This window comes from Megalobrama amblycephala, linkage group LG19, assembly GCF_018812025.1.
Source record: "Megalobrama amblycephala isolate DHTTF-2021 linkage group LG19, ASM1881202v1, whole genome shotgun sequence".
Taxonomy (NCBI): domain Eukaryota; kingdom Metazoa; phylum Chordata; class Actinopteri; order Cypriniformes; family Xenocyprididae; genus Megalobrama; species Megalobrama amblycephala.
Genome location: NC_063062.1, coordinates 39,547,414 through 39,564,771, shown reverse-complemented (window position 1 = coordinate 39,564,771; position 17,358 = coordinate 39,547,414). Strand labels below are relative to the sequence as shown.

The window sequence follows — 17,358 nt, the reverse complement described above, 5'->3', positions numbered from 1 at the left end:
ATCAATCTTGCAAGTAAAGAAGTTCATAAAGTCATTACTGCTGTGCTCTATGGAAACGTCAGCAGTTGAATCTCTGTTTCTAGTTAATTTAGCCACTGTGTCAAATAAGTACCTAGGATTATGTTTGTTTTCTATTAAGAGATTTGAAAAATAAGTAGATCTAGCATTTCTTATAGCCGTTCTGTACTCAATCATTTTTTCTTTCCACGAAAGGCGAAAAACTTCTAGTTTTGTTTTCTTCCAACTACGTTCAGTTTTTCTCACAGCTCATTTTAGAGCCCGAGTGTGCTCATCATACCACGGCGTTGGATTAGTTTCCTTAATCTTCTTTAGACGTAAAGGAGCGACTGCATCTAATGTGCTGGAAAAGAGAGAGCCAATAGTTTCTGTTGCAGCATCGAGTTCTTCTAAGTTGTCAGGTATACTAAGGCGATGAAACTGCTCGGGGAGATTATTTATAAAGCAATCTTTAGTGGTAGAAGTGATGGTTCTACCATATTTATGGCTGGGTGGTGGTTTTGTAGCCTTGGCTAACTGTATTATACACGACACTAAATAATGATCTGATATATCATCGCTCTGCTGTAGAATTTCAACAGCATCAATATCAATTCCATGCGACAGTATTAGATCTAAGGTATGATTACGACGATGAGTGGGTCCTGACACGTGTTGTCTAACTCCAATAGAGTTTAAAATGTCTGCAAATGCCAATCCAAATGCGTCTTTATTATTATCTACATGGATATTAAAATCACCAACAACAAGGACTTTATCCGCAGCCAGTACTAACTCTGATAGAAAATCAGCAAATTCTTTGATAAAGTCAGTATGGTGCCCTGGTGGCCTGTATACAGTAGCCAGCACAAATGTCAACTTACATAATGTTACATAAAGCACCATCACTTCAAAGGAATTATATTTGAAATTCTTTTGAATGATTCTGAATATATTACTATAAATTACAGCAACACCTCCCCCTTTGCCTTTCTGTCGAGGATTGTGTCGATAGTCATAACCTTGAGGACTAGACTCATTTAAAATAATGTAATCGTCTGGTTTTAGCCAGGTTTCTGTCAAACACAGCAAGTCTAGTTTATTTTCTGTGATAATTTCATTTACAATAAGTGCTTTTGAAGAAATAGATCTAATATTCAGTAGCCCAAGCTTTATCATTTGTTTATCTAATTTATCTGTGATTTTCATTTTTTGAACATCAATTAAATTTTTACCCTTAAAAGGTTTCGGAAGTTTTTTGTATTTACTAGTTCGAGGTACAGACACAGTCTCTATGTGATAATATCTAGGTGAAAGAGTTTCTATGTGCTGTGAATTATTTGAGTTCTGTGACGTGAGGCGGCTAGCAGACGGTCGGTTTAGCCAGTTTGTCTGCGTCCTGATCTGGGCCCTGGTTTGTCATGTTTCAGCTCTAAGACTATTTGCCAAATTTCTAGACAGAAGAGCAGCACCATCCCGGGAGGGATGAATACCATCTCTTTTCAACAGATCAGGTCTGCCCCAAAAGCTTTTCCAATTGTCTATGAAACCTGTATTATTCTGCGGACACCACTTAGACAGCCAGCCATTGAGTGATGATAACCTGCTAACTATCTCATCACTCCAACGAACAGGAAGAGGGCCAGAACAAATTACTTCTGCTGACATTGAATTTGCGAGTTCACACACCTCTTTAATGTTAATTTTAGTGATCTCCGACTGGCGAAGTCGAACATCATTTGTGCCGACGTGGATAATGATTTTAGAATATTTACGTTTAGCATTAGCCAGCACTTTTAAATTTGCTTTGATGTCAGGTGCTCTGGCCCCCGGCAAACATGTGACTATGGTGGCTGGTGTCTCTATTTTCACGTTCCGTGTAATAGAATCGCCAATAACTAGGGCACTTTCAACAGGATTCTCAGTGGGTGCGTCACTGAGTGGGGAGAACCTGTTTGATGTTCTAATCGGAACGGAAGAGTGGTGTTTGTTCTTGCCATTATGCCGCCTCACAGTCACCCAGTTAGCCTGCTGCGTGGCTTCTACAACCGGAACCGAATGTGCAGTGTTTACTAGGCTAGTCGCATCCAAAGCAGTATCTAAGGCCCTTTCATTCTCACTATCCTCAATTAAAGTTTGGATGCGTGTCTCTAATTCTGAGATTCTCTCTGTCAGCCTGACAATATCCCTGCATTTATCACATGTGTAAGTCTCACTGCTGACAGAAAGAGCTAAGCTGTACATGTTGCATTTAATACACATGATAATCGTCGGACATGACTGACCGTGTTTTTGTAGAGTAGTCTGTCCGTCGCCGTCCGAAAAGCTGCATCGCACACGGGACACGGGACTCGCTAGATGTCTCGGTCGCTTGCCGGTGCCTGGGGCAAGGGTGATGTGCGGGACGCTGTACCTCACGGTGGATCGATGAATGCCGGGCAGCAACGTCTCCACAGCTTCCCGGTCTGGCGAGGACAGATCAGAATAACATACATCGGATAAATCCGCCATTAGATCGACAAGGAAGGTTAGTTTAGAGGAAAAAAATAGACGGTAGCTAGCGGGCTATGGCTAACACTAGGTGATTACGCTGGTAGATTACTAGTAATAAATCGTTCCGTTTAGTAATACTATGCAATAGGTTAAGTAATCTAGTGAAAAATAAGAAAGTTATATTATGTGAATAGGAATAAAGAGAAGGATTTAGGATAAACTCCACGAAGCTTCGAGCGTAGGTCAGACAGCAGGCAGGCAAAACACTGAGCAGAGAGGCAGACAGGAGCAATCGAGACAGACCTATCATCTTCCCTGCTGTGTACAGCAGCAGGGAAGATGAACATGAATGTGTTATTTTAATTTGTGTTTGAGCTGCACGATTCTGGATAAAATGCAAACAGTAACAGCGGTGGGCGATAAACTGGTAGACACGATTAACCGGCAGAAATTTGTCGACCGGTAGAGATTTTGGACTGTCGTCTCTGTTGCGGTTATGCTCACGTGAGGTTGCTGTGCTGCGCAGTCACAAAAGCTTATCGTTTGCTTGCATTTTTAAGCAACAAGTGTTTTTAAACCATTAAAGTGTAATTAGCATCAAAAGACAATCCAGCATATGCGCACGCTCTCTGAGGCTTGTTTCTCAGCGCTGTCTGAGAGATGCGCGACATAAAGCCGCTGCTCATAGAGCGCCTGAGGACTGAATAATGGATCGGATCCGGACAGTCTTAAAGGAACAGCATCCAAATTTACCTGCTGTCATTATTGATGCTAATCAAACAACAAAAAAGAGAGAAAATCTCTCCCTGCTTGCTTTTGTAACTTTAATAAGAATAAATGCAGATTTAATTTTCACGGTAAAGACTGTATTGTTTTTATACATTTGATTACTTTATACATTTTATGTAGTATTTCTAGTTTTTCAGGTGGGTCTATTTCATTGGTGTCTTTGGTCTTTTGGAGTTTGTTTTCTTTTCTCTTTATCACTGTTTATTAGTTTTTTTTGACTAATATAAATTTTTTTAATGATATTGATGTTCAGCATCCTTATTCTGTCATCAATCCCTGGATACAGATAAGAGAATACAACACATGTGTCTTTATTTGTTCTTCATGTGAGTAAGTGCTAAATCCCCACTTTTACAAAGATGCATTGTCGAGAACGACAGTAATTTAGACTCACGCAATCTATCATATGCATGCTGCTTGTGTGGATACAGTCATTGACTGCAGATGATGAGGTAATTTGATTAAATGTACTGGATATACGACATTTTGGCAGTTATAAATACATGCTTGATTTTAATATTATTTTAAGGTAGAATTAAATGAACTACTCAGCATTTTGTATGCGTACCCCCTTTTGTCACCTCACGTACCCCAGTTTGGGAACCACTGCTTTATACTAATGTTGGCGGAGTTTGAGAAACTCTTTCATACATCTGAATTCACTTTTGGTCACGGCAATCATGGCAAGAACAAAAGTCCTGCTTGTTGAGTGATTCTTCACCTGTACAACAAAAAAAAATTATGCATAAGAACAAGAAAAAAAAAACACTTCATGACTACTAAAACACTTACAAAAATGGTGTGGCCATCCCTCTCCCTATCACTTCTTCAGTGGTGAGGTTGAGGACGACACCTGGCCTGAGTCCAGAGCCCATGCCAACCAACAAACACCACAGAAGTGACCCAAACTCACCCTGGTTTTGTTTTCGTCGAGGGTTTCCAAAATCAGTCCACAAAATGAAAGATATTTTCAACAAAACCAAACTGTGTCCTCTGGAAGCTTCAGAGAGCTTTGTAACGTAGGGTAAAGGTACCTATTAGATCACCAAAATCTACATCGAGACATTTTTAGTGCACAGGATATTGGTTTCAGTGGAAGAAGTTATGTTAAAGTATTAATCCCTCACACAATAATATGTAATTTTATTTTAAATGACAAAAGCGTTTAAATTAAGATATCATTAAATGCATAAGGTTTGGCTGTACATTTTTGTACCCTTTAAGCACACCCTGCTGCCAATAAGCACACAACATGTTTTATTAAATTCTTGTTTATTTTAAAGCTGCAGTCCGCAACTTTTTTTGGTTAAAAATTATCCAAAATCAACTTTTGAACAAGTACATAACCAGCCAGTGTTCAAAACTATCTAATTATCTTGTCTCGATTCACAACAGTAAGCTTGTAATAATGTTTTATAATAAGAGCGAACTGGCGGATTTCCGCAGGAAATTCAAGCATGCAGCAGTTCCTCTGTGCGTCATTACGTCACATCCGTAAACAGAAAGGAATCCCGTCGAGAGGCTCAGTTATATCATGTGAGGAAGCTGCCGGTAGCGGCACGTTTATAGCCTTTTCTCACAGCAGCTGAAATAATTAAACTTATCATTTTGATGGCGGATTGTTATCCAGAAAGATCCAAATGACAATCATCAGTGACAACTGGAGATTCACCCGTAGTCAAAAAGCAAAAGACTTGGACTGTGGAGTGGCTACAGAAATTGAAATCTACAGGTAACACTAATACACACTAAATACACAGTCACGCAGTGCTGATGTTGTTAACATTAACAATTTGAGAACAATATAACAGTAATAATAATGTGCACGGTTTGGAATGATCAGAGCTAAGCGATCGTTAGATTTAATTATCATTGGCAGCGTGATTTATTGTAGGCCTAATGCTTTTTTCCTCAGTTGGTCAAAACAAAAGTGGCAGACATGTTACTTACTTGTTCAGATGATATTTTCCAGTGAAAATTCTTATATTGGTCATACCTTCGAGACGTAGAGTCTGTGATTCTGAAGTTCAGTATCCACACCGGTGCGGTGGCTGACAGCAAGCATTAGATTCATCCGCGCTGAGCCGAGGCACGTACAGATAACTGTTCCGCATATGACTGCAATTGCATGTTTTAAACAGAGATGGCGACAAAGAGGAAAAACTGCGGACAGCAGCTTTAAACAAACTTTTTAAAGAATTGTTTTATTTGAAGGTACAGAGTCAATCACAAAAAAAGAACACTAAAATCAAGCAACAAGGCATTATATATTCATAGTGAAGTGTCATTCAAACACATTGTAACATATATAGATCTAGTCCTTATTCATCTAAGTAACACGTTCAAAAATCAAATAATAGTAACGTAAGCTTTGACGCCTTTCGCTGTTCAAACAAATAGGGCTGGGCAACAAACTCAAGCTCCTCTTGTATCGAAATCCTTTGACATTTCTCTTTGAAAATTCTTGTGTTAGACTTCTAATTCATGACCGAAGTTTTGTTTTCCTCTATCCTCTGCACTTCCCTGTTTTTCATTATGTCATGCGTCAGGTCAGAGTTCACTCTTTCATCGTAAATCGTTGTGTACTTTACTGTTGTAAAGTTTTTAGTTTTTTTTAATCTCTACATGCAATTTAACATTTCAAACTAGCACAACTCAGTATTCCACCAGCCTGATTGTAAAACAAATGTGAATAAGTGAATACAGCTGTCCCACACCAATAACAACATAATATTTACACACACAGAAAATACTTACTTACAGACTGTGAACCACCAAGTCCTTCACGCCTTGGATGACACCTCCAGTTTATTACGAATACACTTTGGCTCAACAAAGGCAGAAAGTGTTACACAGCAGCGCTCAGTCCTCTCACCGGCAGCATCAAAAACTTCTAAAGGAGGCATTACAATCACTCATTCATGACAGCAAACTCTCTCAGCCTCTGTTGGTATAGCTTCACATGTCCCGCATGAGCACCACCACGTTACAGGTTACGAGAGATTAGAGGTTATTGATTTGAAATATGGATATTTTTCTTACACAAGCGCATTGCTTCGCTTCAGAAGGCCTTTATTAACCCCCTGGAGCTGTGTGGACTTCTTTTATAATGGATGGGTGCAATTATTTGGACTTCAAATTTTGGGGCATCCATCCACTCCCATTATAATGCATGGGCATTATTTAATATATACTGAATGTATTCGTCTGAAAGAAGAATGTCATATACACCATTGATAGCTTGAGGGTGAGTAAATCATGGGGTAATTTTCATTTTTGGGGGAACTATCCCTTTCAGTTAGGACGCTTTCATAAATAATATAAAAAGATTTTATTTATCAATTAACAATACAGGTTTTATACAGGTTTTGTAATGAAAACTAGTCCAAAATTAAGAAACTCTTAAAAAACAGTAAACACTGAGTTTACATGAGATTAATTTAAAATACTTAATTTATTATTCCAGTATCCACATATGATACTAAATCCCACGGAAAAAAAGTTTCTATTTGTAACGTGCCGTCTTTGAATTATAAACAAAACAAACATTCGCTGAATTAAAGGTTAGCCAATACCAACATATTTACAGAAAACAGTTGACAATGAATAGAAAGGACCAATAAGAGCAAAACTTATCAAGCATTCAAGAATATCAAGAAGTTAGTCCGACATATAACGAGGGCAGGGGCTCCTGCAGGATTTTATCTCAGGGTACACACAGAACTAGCACCCGATTAAATCAATCATTGAGTTGTAACGATCTAATGCTGTACAAATCGAGTGATCGACTCTCTTTCACTTAGAAAATCTCATGCATGTAACTGCACTCTGATGTGCTTGTGTTGCTTTGTTCATTTTTTGTTTTGTTTTGTTTTTTTGTTATCTCTGAGCAAGCTTTGTCCCAAACTTGATACTTTTTGAATAAAAATAAAAAACAACATTTATTCAAAATAGAAATATTTTCTAACAATATAAATCTTTATTATCCCTTTTTATCAATTTAACACATCCATGCTGAATAAAAGTATTAATTTCTTTCAAAAAGAAAAAAAGAAAAAAAAATGACTGACCCCAAACTTTAGGAAAAAATTAAATAAATGCTGTGATTTTACTTTTTATTCATCAAAGAATCCTGAAAAATCACAGGTATATATAAAAAAAAGAACAGGGAATCTGTTTTTTTTTTTGTCGGGAAATTGTTGTCACGTTGTGCCACATCCAGTGTAGACAATATCACTGATTAAAATGGATTCTATTATCTTATGACACGTCGTGCCGTTCGCGTCCGCTGTTGCAGGTAAGACACACTGGCTTTGCATTCACAAAACTAGGTAAGAACGCAAAGTTGTCTTTCCATTCTTCTTTGTATGCCCAAACTTTGCTCTTTAGTCTCTTTGATAGTACACATTTATAATTCACAATATGGACAGTGGAAATGAAACAGTTCGTTAAGAGCATGACTCAAACATGCCATTAATGGGCTTATTCAAGTCCTCTTTTATTTCTTGAGTTATTTTTATTCATTCCTCATCTCCCACATTTATCCAGTGTAAAACCCGGACGTCGCCACACAAATGTGGCTTTTTGTTAATGACTGTACAGGATTTAACACAATACCAGTTACAAAAGACACTGGAACAGTCTGACACAGGCAATTCTAGTTGCATTTTTCATCAATTAATTTCTTAAATTATCATACTGTGTTCTGGCCCGCCATCTAGTGGTGAAATTTTTTTTTTTGGCCCGATGCCAAACTTACTTGCCGACCCCTGCTCGTCAGTCTGTTCTGATTCATCAACACAGTTCCACTGATGATCCATAGACAACCCTAAACCCAGGATAGAGCGGTTGAGTGAATGTGGTCTGGACTGTGTGGATGAGGCTCATTGTGTCTCCAGAGACGCTGTAGAAGGACAGAGTTCCTGCACTGTGATCCACATACACTTCCTATTCTACTGCTGATGATGGTGTTTACAGGCAGTTTAGTCCCTCTGTTATTGTGTGTGAATACACAACTGTCAGTAGAGCAGAACAAACTCCAGGACTGATCATTAGCTCCAAACTCAGACTCATTACCCCGTCCCTTCCTCCTGATGCTCTTATATGACACTGATATAGACACAACAACTCCACTCCACTCAACCTCCCAGTAACAGCGTCCACACACACTCTCTCTACACAACACCTGAGGATGATGATCAAATCTGACTGGATGATCAGGATACGACTGATCTGTGACAGTGCCAGTAATCACTGTGTTCCTCTGAGACAGACGGAGGCGTTTATTCACTGTGTTCAGATCCAGAGTGAGCCGATGGGAATCTGATGGAGATAAAACACATCACAATCAGGAATTATCAGTCTATCATATCTTTTAATCTACACTGTAAAAATGATTTTTGCTGCTTAAAGTAGTTAAAAGTAAAAAAAAAAAAAAAAAAAAAAAAAAAATGGAGATACTCACAATCAGGTTTGTCTATCTAATTACACTGTAAAAATGTGTGCTTAAAACTTAATAAAAAAAAAAAAAAAATTTACAGTTTGTCCTAATTTTGTGTAATTCAGAAGCAGGTGGAAGCTAGTAATTTTAGATTATAAAGTTTTAAATACATTTTTTTTTCTTTCAAAAATGCATCGCTTCGAAGAAGGCCTTTATTAGCATATCATATGGATTATATTTATGATGAATGGATGCATTTTTGGGGCTTCAAACTCCCCCATTCACTACCATTACAAAGCATGGTAAAGCCAGTATATTTTTTAAATATATCTCCAATTGTGTTCGTCTGAAAGAAGATAGTCATAATCACCTAGGATGATTTGAGGGTGAGTAAATCATCGGATAATTTTCATTTTTGGGTGAACTATCCCTTTAAGTCCTAAGTTCAGATCTGACAAGTTAATTTAGGATATTTTCACATTTGTATTAGAGGAGCAAATCTTAACTTCATTTAGGATTCTTATCCTATCTTACAATATCACATCTTATCTGTAGTTAGGAAATCTTAAACTGCTCCATCGAGTTCAGCAATAGGTTGTTTGCACATGACGTCACGGGGAGGTCATTATTAAATGCTCTAATTTTGCTCTAATCGATCAAACCCAGAAACCACAAAGGAGCTTTTATCGTGTACCAAAAGTTGTTGTTCATCAGGGGGAAACTGCAAGAAACTGACTGAAAAGCACAGGGAAAAGTGGCTTATAATCCTGGGCCTGCAGTTGGGAGCCAAGTCGGATAATGAGTGTGTGTTGTGACCCCTTTGTCAAAAGTTAAAACAACTGGCATATGCAGCCGCTAATAAATAAGTAGTATGCCTCCATAGTTTGGTATTCTTTCATTTGTTTTCTGGAGTAGAAGGATGTCTGTGCTCAGTTGCATAAAGCACCTTAAGTACTAGTTTTCCTTAATATAGGAAAACATCTCAGGTTATGCATGTAACCATGGTTCCCTGAGAACAGGGAACGAGACTCTGCGCTGAAATTGCGCTATGGGGAACGTCACTCGTGACAGGTGCTCGAAATGCCAAGAATCACACAACTCCAATCCTATTGGCCGGCGACAGCCTATGACGTTGAACGGCGCGAACCGTGACATATAAAGGGAGCGCCTGAGGAAGCAGCCAACATCTTCTTGTCTTTGAGGGACTGTTCCGCAGGCACCCCGAAGCATGGCAGGAAAGTGCAGAGTCTCGTTCCCTGTTCTCAGGGAACCATGGTTACATGCGTAACCTGAGACGTTCCCTTTCGCTGAAATTGCGCTATGGGTAACGATATACCCACGCCTCCATGCTGAAGGAGAGTGCATGCCCAAAGGTTCTGGACAAACGTCCGGCAGTTCCAGGGAAAAACCGGGAGCAACTCTCCAAGGCTGTCAGTGACAGCATTCCCTACGGCCAACAGCCAAAGTCGAGCCTAAAAGCGGCCTTTCTCAAAAAGCCTGCCAAGGCTGCTAAGGCATCTGAAACCAACAACTCGAAAGAAGTGGTCACTTAAAGGGAATGCGGCCAGGAAACCTATAGGAATCCTGGCCAGTCACTAGGGGGAAAACTTCACCCCTGATGCCACCAAGGAGGCCGTACCAATTTAGCAGAGCCAAACATAGTGAGGGCCAACCTTGTCTGATAACAGAATCTCCAATGCGCAAACTCCAAGAGGAAAGCAGGAAAGAGCGACTGCAAGGGGCAGTTAAGCAACTCAAACCCACACGCAGAGATGGGCATCTGGAGAGTGGAACTCAGCTAAGCACTATAAACCCTCGTATTGAGGGGAGTAAGACCACTCATCCTAGGATCTACTCAGCTTCTGAAAAGCGCTGAGGAGGCTGTGCGCTAGAGAACCCAGGTACCGGGGAGCACAAACCAGCCTGGGGGCCAGTCTGAACAGGAGACTTCATAGAAGTTCTACCAAGACCGGCTTAGGGAGCTAAGGCACAATTACACAGGCAACCCAGAGGGGAGTATGAAGCTCACCTATCAGACAGACCGTACTGTAGGCACATGACCAAGGAGGCAGACTAAAATAGGGGCCTACAACATGGCTATAAGTTCTAACAATGAACTGATAAACAACATGGACCCAACAACCAGGTGGTAATCAGGATGGCCCAGAAGGCCAGAGAACTGACAAACATGCTGCAAACATGACCAACCCAGTAATTAGGTAGCTGTGGGTGCCCACAAAAACAGCCCGTCCAACACAGACCAACGAGCAGTGTACTCGGTAAAAGCACCTTTCTACTCTTTAAGCAAGAGGAGTACAGCGTACGCCAACAAGTGCTAAAGAAGGGGCCTATAACCTCAGCAGACACGTGGCATCAGCTCGTGGCAGTGTTATCGAGGTTCAGGCTAGACAGACCGACTGCAAAGAGGTCATGAGCCAGCCTGAGCCTCGGCCAGCCGGTGACAAAAGTTTAGGGAAATAACCAGCATGCTACATAGGAGGCCTCTGAAGGCCTACCCATCGCACGCGGTGTCAAACAGCGGCCACTAAAGTTCTAGGAGCAAAAATAGAACCGAGAAATAGACAGGGTAGCTATTTAGCTCAACTAGAGCTAAAGGAAACCAAGAGGTGAACAAAGGCAACTTTCAGCGTGACACAAAGAAGGCCTGCGAAGGCCTACAATCCATAAACACGCAGCGTCAGCTAGTGTTACCCAAGACCCATTCATGGTGATACGTTCAAGACTAGGGTAAGCCCATATGCAGATACTTGAAAAACCCTCGGGTTTAAAAGAAGTACATACAACACACCAGAACTCAACGAAAGGCCTAACGTGGGGTCTATTCATGTAGAGGTGGGCATGGCCAAAGGCGGCGTAAGTCAAGAACATAACAAACCATGAAAAGATCCTAAAAACAGGACCAACCCAGCCTGGTCAGGCCTACTACTTTAGCACCATGTGGCGTCAGCCCGTGGTCATAACAGGACCCAAGCTCAAGGGGGCAGAACTAAACTTACACATTAAATGAGGAAGTTACTACCAAGTCTGAGCTTAAGCCTACACACTCCAACAGGCAATGTACCTCAGTACTAGGGCTGGGCGATATATCGCATGCGATTCTCACGCGCATTTCTTCAGTAAAGCCGGTTCCCCGATTACCGCTAAATCGCCATCACCTGCTTTAAAATGGAGCGCCTTTTAATAGACAGAGCCGTAGTTCACTGATAAGCCACGCAAAATCGGTTCATTATCGAAGTCGATTCATCTTCGATACTGAACGCGATTTTGCGTGGCTCGGCCAGATCCGGATCTGAGCGGGATACAGGATCTGAATGCAGCCGATCGCGCCCTCACCTCTGTAACGAATGTAGCGGTTCGTACAGTTATTAATCAATTTATGGATGAAATATGAATATAATAATTCATAAGGTTATGAATAAATTATGATTCATATATCGACCCAACGGGGAATTAAACATATATTGTGAATCAATTACAACGAATTATAATCAATTACATACATGATTAGTTCTGGTTTAATAATTATTTAGAGAAACTGTTCGTCCAGCAAACTAAGTCCCTCACCGAATATTATAAACGGAGTTATTCTCTGGCCATGAAAATAACTTGCTATTAGCATAAAGCGATCGAAAAACGTTAAAGTGACTTGGTCTTCAGTTGAAAGAACGAACAGAACAATCGAGCATGAATTAAGTGTTTAATATATGCAGCTATGACTGAGATTATACGTCTAAAATATATACAGAAGGTATACACATATATATACACAAGAGCGAAAATGAAGAAACCTAGACAGGGAAAGATAAGCATGCTATCAAAGAATGGCAAATTACACAGTTAAACCCTTTTGAGAGAGCCAGCACAGAAATCAGTTTAGACAAATTTCAGATAAATGATAATACTTGCTTATTGGTTCAAGTCCGTGAGTAGCAGTTTCAATGCGCTTGGCTTGGTTGGTCCTTTCCGAGAGGGTTTCTCCGGCGGGGTTTTTCAAACGAGGTTTAAACTGAAGAGTAACTTAGCCGATCCAGAGAGAGAGAGTCTAAGGAAGTGGTCTTCCGAGCTGCGCGCGTGGTTGGGAAGCGCGGTCACCTGAGGCGTCCGGAGAGACGTGCACGAGACGATAGGGAGAACACCGGGAGAACACCAAGAAATTGTGCGTCTTTGCTTTTATGACAGATAAGCTGACACACCTCCTTGAGGTGGGGTAGCCAATAACATGGGTGCAAAGTTGGCGGGAAAGCTTTCCCTTTGTTTCGCCTCACGACTTAATCTGCATGATTTATGATTATCAGATCAGATTTCGAAATGGAGTGCGTTCTTCACAGTATCATTAAACACAGAAAAATGCATTTGTCAGCTGTGTGACATATCTCAGTGAATAGCTCGTGTCCGGAGCTTTACGGAGAGATCAAACTCGGTACATCAGAAATGCCTATAAAAGAAGTTATGGTTTACAGACAGAATTCTATCATTAAAATGCACACTAGCACAAATACCCTCATTTAAACACTAGGAAACATGCATACGCTTTAAAATACAGGATGGGTTTACGTTGGCATAATTGTATCTTACATATACAGTCAAAAATGTATGTTTGTGTGTTTCTGTATGCGTCTGTGTGTGTGTTTTGTGTGTGTGCCCGTGTGTGTGGGTGTTGGAATGTGGATCTGGTCAGTCTCTGGGGGGGGGTGCTCCTTTTGAAGTCACCAAAGTGAGGAAGTTGCAGTTTTCTGTTTACCCTCACAGGTCCACAAACCTGCCGAAAGTCACAGTCGTCCGGGGCCGAGTTAGTGATTAACAAACAAAGTTCATCAGGTTAAAAGCGTTCTGAAAACTCCAAAGTTTATTGACTCTGAACGGATCCATCCAGACGTTACACCTCCTTGAACTTTACAACAACCGCCTTGACGGATGTACCAAAAAGCTCAGAAGGCGAGACCAGGGCATCGAGAAGAAAACGCTTTTCTCTCTCCCTGATGTCCGCGCAGTTGAGCCACAGATGTCGCTCCGTGGCCACCATAGCCGCCATAGATCGGCTGATTGAGGCAGCTGTCTGCTTGGTGGGCCTCAGAGCAAGATCTGCAGTCCAGCGCAACTCAGCCACCGCCACAGCGGACAGACCCTGACCCTGGTCAAGATCCTTGAGCAGATCAGCCTGGTACGCTTGCAACACAGTCATAGTGTGCAAGGCCGCACCAGCCTGACCCGCAGCGGCGTAAGCTCTGCCATTAAAACGTGACGTCACCCTTCAGCGCCTTGGATGGCAGGGCCGGAGCTTAAGAGGGGTCATGGGCTTGCCCGCTACCTCCTCCTCGGCCATCTCCTGCTCTCTGGGGCTATCAGCCAGCAGAGCACTCGCTCCTGGATCCGATGACGTCAGAGACAGGACATCATCGTCATCCAGGAGCGCATCCTCGTCAGTCACCTCGGCTTGAGAGATAGACACGCCCTTCTCAAATTCCTCGGCGAGCTCCACCTGAGAGCCCCATGATTTCAGCCACCGCTCTGCCTCAGCGCGAGCGGGGCCAGAACCACCGGGCAACGGTGTTGACACCTCTCCCCTCGAGAAGAGGGCCAGACGAGAACGGAGCGTCCTCATGGGCAGACGCTCACAATTAACACAGACAGCACCCTCAAGCACTGTCCGTGCGTGCTCCTCGCCCAGACACATAACGCACAGGTCGTGTGTGTCCTCAGGGATCAGCACAATTCCTGAAACGTTTTTCAGCCATGATAGAGACAATCTTACCGGAGTGGTGAGACAGGCACGAACAAAACAGTCCCGAAAAGACAAGAAGATGTTGGCTGCTTCCTCAGGCGCTCCCTTTATACGTCACAGTTCGCGCCGTTCAACGTCATAGGCTGTCGCCGACCAATAGGATTGGAGTTGTGTGATTCTTGGCATTTCAAGCACCTGTCACGAGTGACGTTATATCCCAATTCAGTAGAAAAATTGTTCCTCTTTATAATGTAATGATCATGTCCAACATACTGTATGTTGTGATTTTCTGTTTATACCTCTCTTGTAACAGTGTCTAAAACAGCATGTTTCCTCCATCTCGTTTATTCTGCTTTTCACTTCCTGCCCCCATCTGAATTTTGCACGTAATCAGTCACATGATTGCAAACATGCTATCAACTCTCAAGTCTGTTACCAAGCAACTAATTTAAGATTAAAATGGAGAATCAAAACAGGCGAGCTTTTAAAGAAGTTTTGATAAGCCTGATATAAAAGGCAAAGTCTATGACTGTATTTCATGACTCTGTCATTATTTATCAGTGTTATTTATCAGGCCTCCATTGACAGCAAGATAATTAACACTTTCAGATGACCAGAAAGCTATTTATAGCAGCCCGCTTGAATAAAAGAAATTTGCCTGTGAATGTCTTCCTTTTTTAAAGGGATAGTTCACCCAAAATTGAAAATTTGATGTTTATCTGCTTACCCCCAGCGCATCCAAGATTTAGGTGACTTTGTTTCTTCAGTAGAACACAAATGATGATTTTTAACTCCAAATGTTGCGGTCTGTCAGTCTTATAATGTGTGTCAATGGGAACTCCATCTGTAAGACTCAAAAAACATCCAACATTTGGATTTGTCTGTGCATGTTTTTTGACTCTTATAGACGAAGTTCCCATTGACACACATTATAAGACTGACAGACGGCAACGGTTGGAGTTAAAAATCATCATTTGTGTTCTACTGAAGAAACAAAGTCACCTACATCTTGGATGCGCTGGGGTAAGCAGATAAAAATCAAATTTTCATTTTTGGGTGAACTATCCCTTTAAGTCTTTTCTGTTCATTGACTCCATAAAACACATCAAGAGCTAAAACAAGCAAATACAATAGATTTGACAATCAAACAAAACAATTCGCTGTTATATGAAAAAATTACTGATTAAACAACATTTAGCATAAACAACCTCAATTTACTCATGAATCAAATTAGATCAACTGAATCAGCATAAACGATGGCAATGATATACAAAATATAAACACATAAAATTAACATTACTGACCTTGTGCCCGTATCAACCAGATACTAAACAATCAGCAACAAAAACAAAAACTACATGTACTAATTTCATTAAAACTCCTTTTTAACTCTGTGACCATGAATCATTGACATTAATTTGTCCATGTGCCAAATGCTTTTTCATCTTAAGTAACTTTTATAAAAGTTCATTAGAAAAACAAAACAAAAAAAACATTACTGGTGTTCATCTTGAGACAAAACAATGCCTGTGATATATTTTAAGATATTTCTTCTTTCAGTTAAAGGTGCTACAGAGGATGTTTTGTTTTATACATTTTTGCAATATTGAAACTGTCTTTACTAACTGATAAAAGACCATTTATTAGGTGCACTGAAAGGAATAATATTAATATACATCATCTGTGCACGAGGTAGGGCCTTAACCCTCTGGAGTCTGAGGCTGATTTGGGGCCTGTAGAACGTTTTGACATGCCTCTGACATTTGTGCTTTTTCATTGTTCATAAACATATAAATGCAAAAGTGTCATTACACTGTATTCAGCACAAGCTAGGCTACAATAATATGTGAGGAACATGTATGTACATGTTTGTGTTTTTGAAGGAATAATGTTTATGCGTGGTTATTGAAAAAACAAAAAACTTAAGTCACTGAAATAAGGCCAAAATAAGTATATTAAATCTGTGTTCCAAGACTTTTGGGTATTGGAGGTTGTAGACTAGAGTTTTTGCTTCAAAATCATGTAAAAATTATGCTGCCTACTCCTTCATATAAAACAATATATTGATTTAGTTTTTGTAAGACACTTTTTGCCAAGAAACACAGTATGCGTGGAGGCGTGAATCACCACTGAAAAATGGGCCATTCTCACCTGAGAAGACAAAAGAATTGGATAGTAATGAGCTGAAATGACTTGCATATTAATGAGGCATTTCAGTCAGGTAGGCTGTGAAAAAAACTTCTGTGATGTCTCAAGCTCACATGATATATGAAACATACAGAAAAATATTATTACAATATAAAGTAATGGTTTTATATTATACTTTAAAATATAATGTATTTCTGTGATGCAAAGAGTCTGAATATAGGCTTTTAGTTTAAAAGCATGCACATTTGGAGAAATATTGGATTCTCATATGCTTATGTCAATTTTCTATACAGAGAAGTTATATTTATTTAATATTCATTGTCATTACTATGAGCGCTGGTGTTTTCAATTCATCCTTGAAGTCGGAGGGCGCTCTCTGTGCATTTTTAGTCCACAAATTCATCTAAAAGAAGAAGAGGCTTTCCATGAATGGAGTTTCTAATCCATACTGCAGCTGGAGGGCGCTAAAGAAACAAAAACTCATCTAAAATTCATCTGTAGAAGAAAAGAAAACAGGAACTAACTGCATGTCTTCTAGAGCTCCCTAACCATGACTTTTACATCCAGATAAACACTTTTCAAGACAATAAATACACGATTGAGACGATGAATGCATGTATTGCCTCTGAATTTGCGTCTGAATAGCGCTCGCTCCGTGGGCGTGGCCGCATTAGCAGATAATGAGCTGAATCACGGACTTCTGACATGGCTCTCTTTTCATACAGATTACATAAACACAGAAGGTTTG

At 40.5% G+C, this 17,358-nt stretch overlaps 1 long non-coding RNA gene across 1 annotated transcript in view; it reads left to right on the top strand.

Moving 5' to 3' along the window:
* The window catches only part of LOC125254321, a 39,073-nt gene that overhangs the window by 14,917 nt on the left and 6,798 nt on the right, over window positions 1-17,358 (top strand). The window lies entirely within an intron of this gene.